Source organism: Dendrobates tinctorius, unplaced genomic scaffold (assembly GCF_039654945.1).
Source record: "Dendrobates tinctorius isolate UK_male_01 unplaced genomic scaffold, ASM3965494v1 ptg000115l, whole genome shotgun sequence".
Taxonomy (NCBI): Eukaryota; Metazoa; Chordata; class Amphibia; order Anura; family Dendrobatidae; genus Dendrobates; species Dendrobates tinctorius.
The window spans coordinates 4032870-4040801 of record NW_027361783.1 but is presented as its reverse complement, the minus strand read 5'-3'; the positions used below and the strand labels follow the sequence as shown (position 1 = coordinate 4040801).

Below are 7932 nucleotides of genomic sequence, written 5' to 3'. Positions count from 1 at the left end.
GGCCCACATGTCAGATTATGCCTTGCAGATCCTAAAAAGGGACCCCCGCATTGCCAAAATGATGAACGATGACGACTACTGGTTGGCCAGCATCCTGGATCCACGCTATAAAGGCAAATTACAAAACATCATGCCACAGGAGAACCTTGACCTAATATTGGCTAATAAACAAGCAACTCTGGTAAATCGGTTGCTTGAGGCATTCCCAGCACACAGCAGCGGTGATGGTTCTCACACGAGCCGTACGGGCCGGGGACAGCTTGGCAGAGGTGTTCGTGGTGCACACAGCAGAAGTGGCGTTGGAGACAGGGGTTTCATGACAATGTTGTGGACTGATTTTTCAAATACCGCTCACACAACTGGTAATACTGCATCGATGGAAAGTGACAGGAGACAGCAGTTGTCAACTATGGTTACAAACTACTTTTCCTCCCATATCGATGTTCTCCCACACAGGTCATTCGCCTTTGACTATTGGGCCGCTAAACTGGACACCTGGCCTGAATTGGCCCAATATGCCTTATAGGAGCTCGCTTGCCCAGCTGCAAGTGTGCTATCGGAAAGAGTCTTCAGTGCAGCTGGATCAATCCTGACAGAAAAAAGGACCCGTCTGTCAACCCAAAATGTGGATGATCTAACCTTCATTAAAATGAACCATGCATGGGTTTCCAAGGATTTTGTCCCACCTTCCCCTGATGACACATAGGGTGACAGAAAAATGGCTTTCTTTGGTCCACCTCTTCCTGGGACTTCACCTATTTCACCTTTTGCATCAGCTGAATGTCCAACATCAACATATGCCACTTTCTAAAACTCCCTAACTGTGCTGCCTCCCCCCCCATGGCCTGGGTCACCACCTAGCGCACGACACCATGCGAGTGCCGTTGCCCTGGACAGGTGGGTAGGCCGACTCTTGGGCGTGGGCACTGGCACAGGGTCCCTCATAGTGCAATCAAGTGTCTCTGACGGTGGTGGTGCACACCTGCCGTCAGACACACCGCTGTACTATGAGGGGCCCAGTGCCAGTACCGACGCCCACGAGTGGGCCCCCCTTGCTTGGGCAGGGCCCCAGCATTTGCAATCTTTACCTCTCCCTGCTCCTCCGCTGTGTAATCTGGGCCGTCAAATCCATACTGTGCCTGACACCGTCTGAGCCTGCCTCCTGATGTATAGACATATATTTTGAATGTGTACGCTATCCATACATGTTATCTGGGGATACGGTACCCTTTCTAACCTTTGTGCAATCACGTGCAATCTATACTGGGCCTAACACCGTCTGCGCCTGCCTCCTGAGACATATATTTTGAATGTGTACGCTATCCATACATGTTATCAGGGGATACGGTACCCTTTCTAACCTTTGTGCAATCACGTGCAATCCATACTGGGCCTAACACCGTCTGAGCCTGCCTCCTGATGTATAGACATATATTTTGAATGTGTACGCTATCCATACATGTTATCCGGGGATACGGTACCCTTTCTCACCTTTGTGCAATCACATGCAATCCATACTGGGCCTAACACCGTGTGAGCCTGCCTCCTGAGACATATATTTTGAATGTGTACGCTATCCATACATGTTATCTGGGGATACGGTACCCTTTCTAACCTTTGTCCAATCACGTGCAATCCATACTGGGCCTAACACCGTCTGAGCCTGCCTCCTGATGTATAGACATATATTTTGAATGTGTACGCTATCCATACATGTTATCCGGGGATACGGTACCCTTTCTAACCTTTGTGCAATCACGTGCAATCCATACTGGGCCTAACACCGTCTGAGCCTGCCTCCTGAGACATATATTTTGAATGTGTACGCTATCCATACATGTTATCCGGGGAAACGGTACCCTTTCTAACCTTTGTGCAATCCATACTGGGCCTAACACCGTCTGAGCCTGCCTCCTGATGTATAGACATATATTTTGAATGTGTACGCTATCCATACATGTTATCTGGGGATACGATACCCTTTCTAACCTTTGTGCAATCACGTGCAATCCATACTGGGCCTAACACCGTCTGAGCCTGCCTCCTGAGGCTAGTTTCACACTTGCTTTTTTTGCAGCGCGTTTTTCCCGCAAAAAACGCATTGAAAAAACGCATACATAAGCATACAACTGCTGCGTTTTTTTCAAGCATTTTTATGAGCATGCATGAAAAAAACGCAGCGTTTTTATGCGTTTGTATGCGTTTTTAGTGCGTTTTTACCGCGTTTGCGTTTTTTTCCAACATTTTTAGGTGGCCCCTCACACTACCCAAACCATGACTTTACTAACCCTAACCCTGACCCTAACCCTAACCCTAACCCTGACCCTAACCCTAACCCTAACCCTGACCCTAACCCTTAACCAAATCATACTTAACCCTAACCCAAACCCTAAACCCTAACTAACCCTAACCCTAACCCTAACCCTGACCCTAACCCTAACCCTAACCCTGACCCTAACCCTAACCCTAACCCTAACCCTGACCCTAACCCTTAACAAAACCATACTTAACCCTAATCCTGACCCTAACCCTGACCCTAATCCTTAACAAAACCATACTTAACCCTAACCCTGACCCTAACCCTAACCCTGACCCCAACCCTAACCCTAACCCTGACCCTAACCCTAACCCTAACCCTAACCCTGACCCTAACCCTTAACAAAACCATACTTAACCCTAATCCTGACCCTAACCCTGACCCTAACCCTTAACCAAACCATACTTAACCCTAACCCTGACCCAAACCCCAACCCTAACCCTGACCCTGACCCTAACCCTAACCCTAAACCCCCTTAACTAACCCTAACTCTAACCCAAACCCCTAAATTCCATGGTTATAAAAAAAAACGCATATGCAAAAAAACGCATACATGAGCATGCCAGTGCGCACATATGCGCATCCATAGGCTATAATGGCCATTTTTAGCGCAAAACGTGCGCATATGTGCGCATGCGCTTTTTTGCAGGGCCAAAAAATGCAACATGCTGCGTCTGGAAAATACCAACGCACACCCCAAAAAACCGCAGCGCATGAAAATCGCATACATGCGCTTACAAGCGCGCAGGTATGCGCACCCATGTTAAATATAGGGGAAAAAACGCATGCGCAGGTATGCGTTTTTTTCCAGCGCTAAAAAACGCAAATGTGAAACCAGCCTGAGACATATATTTTGAATGTGTTGTAGCTGCTTTTGTTCTGACCAAGCGTCAGCTGTCCAGATCACCAGTGAGTCCGAATCGTGAGGTTTTTCGCCCTTTCTGTTCACAAGCGCTTGGAGACAAAGTGACACACACACTGGTCGTGGCTAAATCACTTTATCTGACGTAATGAAATATAAGACATGTTTTTATACCATTTAAAACAATATGTGACTCTGGAGCTCATTTGGCCCCCACCATCACCTCAGGGTCGTACGTACCTTGTTTACAATATACCCAGAACACGTTGTTGAGAACAAATATGATAACAAGTATAGTTTCCTTGAAGACAGAGACTACTAGTCTACATAAGAATAATTCTAGCAATAATAAGGCAAAAGGCAATTGAAGTCTTAAAGGCATTTAAAGGGATATAAAAGCAAACCATTAACTCTTCTATATCAATTTCCCCCTTTTGTAAATGGTATAACCTTTGCCACAGGGTCAAGTGATGTCCACAAAGGAGCTACTGTCTCATGGGTCTAGTACCCATAAGGGGGCTTCCTACCTGCTTCGCCCATCCACCCTCAGTGTGGACACTCACCTTCCCCATCAGCAATGGCTACCTGGGGTCTATGATACACTACAGAAGGTTCAGCCTTAGATTTTTTCTTTCCACACATACATTATTCAGTAGCTTAAGTAATACATATATTAGCGCTTTTACGGCTACATAAAACAATAAGCAAAACAACAAAATTTGCATACAAGTCTGCAAAATGCCAAAAATCCATCCTGCTAAGCCATTAAACCAATTTTCTGGATTTAGGAAAGAGCATGTGTTACCTCACCAGGAGTATCTGTTTGCACTGTGTTGCTTTAACCATTGGTCTCTACGTTCACCTATTTTGTCTATACCGGCCCTGATCTGGAGATTGCCAGCAGGGCCGATATAATTACAACAGGTGGGACCAATTATCTGACACATTCAGGTAATCCAGTACTCTAGTATGTTGGTTAGTAACTATGATTAATTGTCTCTGTATTGTATTAGTCTCATTTAGAACTTCAAGAATCTGGAAAATCTGATCGTCCAGGTAGTCGGTACCTTCCACTAATTTATCCCACAGTTGTGTTATGAAGGGGTATATTAGCATACTACTGAATATTTTGTTATCCCCATCTCTACTAGATGCGGCCTACCATTTGGCTGGGGCTTATTGTCTGCAGCCCTTCTATACAAAGTGTGAATTGGGACTGCTGCTGTGTCTATTTTACTATGAGGAACTATGAAAGTGGATGGTGTCAGTTTAGCAAGAGTGCAGACCCCTCTTATGTCTGGCCTTCCCACCTGTAGGCTCGATGTCCACAAACCAAGAATACTCCTTCAGGGAGAACACAAACGTGACCCGGGGTCTGTATACATTGGTATAAACTCAAAAGTCCTGACCTACTGCAGGCTTATGGGCACACCAAGTATTATTCATTGGTTTTCCCCTTATACCAGATGTACATTTACCCCTTTCTTTCCTTATTATTTTACCCATAGAAGCTCTACAGCCTTCAATACCATCCTGGTACATCGTCTTATTAACCTGTGTTTGATCATGAGTGTATATGCGGAAGCAATTATTGTCCTCACCACAGGTGTCTGCTCCAGTGTGTTGAAGACTGAACCACCGTCCATCATTGGGAATAGGGTCTGAGTGAGGGATTTCAGTCCTCCTCCTGGCGACCATATTTCCGACATCTGAATCATATTCTCGCCACCACATTTGTACCTTTAGGCCGCGTTATATTAAACTGAAACCAGCGATTAGCGGCCCATTCGACTATAGTCATTGAGGCAGATATATCACGGGGCACACCTAGATTGAGTCCAAGTCTCATTGTATATGCAGTGTGGGGTTAATACCTCCCATGTCTCCAGAGGTAAGGCTAAGAACGGCATAGTCCTCGCGGATACAGGGCTGTGTATACAGATCCAACAGTCTTTCGGTTTCTGTCCTTCCATGTCCTTTATAAGAAGAGCATGATGCCGAATAAGTTTGTTGTCCCAATCAGCATTTAAGAGTTTGTCCTGTGTCTCTGTAGAGTGCAGTAACCCTGTCACTGCCAGCAAGGTGATGAGGAGAACAGTCATTCTGCTGTTGACAGGACCTTCTTGCAGTGACTGGCGTGGATCCAGGTGGACTTTCCCTCAAGTTTTACTGAAGTGGATGTGGTCAGCTGGACTTGGAAGGGGCCGTCAAATCGTGGGTCCCGGATCCTTCTCACGTGTCTGCGTATAACCACCCAATCACCTGGATTCAGCTGATGCACATCTGCACTGGCATTAGGATCTGGAATGTATGAGAACACATGTTTATGCACCACATTAAGTCTTTCCTGCTAGGCCTGGACATACAACCGTGTTGCATTTGTAGCACCTGTGGGAAGTACAGACCAGTCTTTGGTGCACTACCAAACAGGACTTCAAAGGGAGACAAGCCTCTCTTTCTATTTGGAGTGTGTCTAACTGAAAAGAGTGCAAGAGGCAAGCACTCTACCCAGCTCTTTCCTGTGTCTGCCATGGCCTTTTGAATTTTCAGTTTAAGTGTCCCATTTAGTCTTTCCACTTTCCCACTACTTTGTGGCCTATATGGTGTATGAAATGTTTGCTGTACACCCAGGGCCTGCATGACTGCCCTCATTATTTCTCCCGTGAAGTGTGTACCCCTATCTGTTTCTGTGGCTTCTGGGACACCATACCTGCAGATCAGTTCTTTCATCAGTTTGTCTGTAGTCATTTTAGCATTTGCACATTTTACCGGATATGCTTCCGGCCAACCAGAGAAGAGATCTACACATACTAGGATATTTGCATACACTCCTACCTTGGTAGCTGTATGTCGTCAATCTGCAGTCTCTGAAATGGGTAGAGAGGCCTAGATGTCGCTTTCTTAGGGACTTTTACTGTTCTACCTGGGTTGTGCTGTGCACAGATGAGGCATGATTGTACAAGTTTCGCTGCGTAACTGAAACCAGGAGCGATCCAGAAGGCATCTACCATGGCACACATGTGACTTTTTGAGATGTGAGTGGGGCCATGAGCTGCTTGCGCCATGATTGGGAACAGGGACTTTGGTGGGCACAATTTATCCTTATTCTCCCATACTCCATTTGAGTTCAGCTCAGCTTCCAGTCTCCCCCGGTGTACCTTCTCTGTTTGGGCAGCCTTTTGCCGGAGGGATTTCAGGACATCTAGACCCAATGTGGCTGGAATACGCTGACTCCCCGCCACCATCCACTGCTCTCTCTAGGCCACCTTGTGCTATTTTAGCAGCCTTGTTCGCCCTTCTATTGCCCTCTACCTCCACGGAGTCACCTTTGTGTGTGCTTTTACCTTGACAATGCCAACCTGGACTGGTAACATCAATGCCTCCATCAATTGTTTCACCAGCTCTGCATTTTTAATGGGCTTCGAATCTGTGAAAATATTAGCGACTTTACCTGCAGCGGCTCTACACGCCTCAGTGAGTGCCTTCAACTCTGCCTCCTGCGCCGACATGTGAGGAGAGAGTGGTTCCGCTCGGATTACCTCATGTGAGGATACTACTGCATACCCAGTGTAGAATCGTCCATCCTGGTGGTATCTGGGGCCATCTACAAAAAAGAAACTCAAAGTCTGCATTAGGAACAGGTTTTTCATGAACGTGTGCAAACTCAACTGTCTCCTGACTCATCAGTTCTTATGCAGACATGTTCATGCGTCATGTCAAAGTATCCTTCCTCACTCACTAATACGGTCACCAATTCCCCCTTTTCTGAATCCACAGGCAGGAGGGTGGCTGGATTCAGAACGTTACATCTTTTGAGGGTGACATACTCAGGAATTAGTAGAGCACACTCAAGTCGGAGCTGTCTGGCCATAGACATGTTTTGGTTGAACTTGTACGAGTATGGCATGGATGTCATATGGGGAATAGATTGTCAAAAGAAACGTCAGTGTGATCTCACATGCCTTTCCTAGTAATAGTGCAGCTGCTCCTACCGCACAGACACAATCAATTGTATTTTGTGTGAGGTCCCGGGTCTGATGACAAGCAGTCATAAAGTGGTTGGAATATTTGTGAAGCGGACCTTATCCAAGGCCTACTGTAGGTCACTAAACCTAGGAAAGTACATAGATGCTGATGTGACCTGGGTAGAGGGAGATCTTGAATTGCCTGTTTCCTGTCAGGTGTGTGGTACCTTCGGCAATACAATGTCCCAACAAATGTCACCTTTTGTTTGTAATACTGTAATTTGTCACGTGAGACCTTGCAACCCTTAGGGTCATCCACGTACTGTAATAGTACAATCAGCGGATGAGGTGATTGCCACTACTCAAGGATCCCTGCCATTGCTGCTGAATAGATGGCAGGGGATTTCTTTCCTCCTTTGTTGGAGGACTGTCCAACAATATTGTTCACTTCTATGAGTAAAGGAGAAAGACACTGACAGTCAGGGTGCAGGGGTACAGAGAAGAATGCACCTGCTAAATCAATGACTGTGAAACATTCTGACATTACTGGGATCTGTGACAGTATTGTAAGTGTGTGTGTTAGGGACGATTGAGGTCACACTCACTGTATCATCATTAATAGCCCTTAAGTCATGAACCTTTCTGTAAGTGTCAGCAAACCCTTGAGTCCTTTTTTTCCTAATGGGATACAAAGAGGTGTCGCAGGGGGAAGATCTTTGCAGTCCGGGGGGGGGTATCTTTGCACCAGAACCCCTGCCTTAACATACTCTCTAATATCTCTGCTCGGG

The 7932-nt window shown here is 46.2% G+C and overlaps 1 long non-coding RNA gene across 1 annotated transcript; it reads right to left on the bottom strand.

Moving 5' to 3' along the window:
- Nucleotides 1–3299: 3299 nt before the first annotated feature.
- LOC141101123 (uncharacterized) lies at nt 3300–7675 on the bottom strand. Its single transcript, XR_012234896.1, has 2 exons — nt 6631–7675; nt 3300–5480 (listed from the first exon to the last, which is right to left on the bottom strand). It is a non-coding gene; the product is annotated as an uncharacterized lncRNA (long non-coding RNA).
- Nucleotides 7676–7932: the final 257 nt, after the last annotated feature.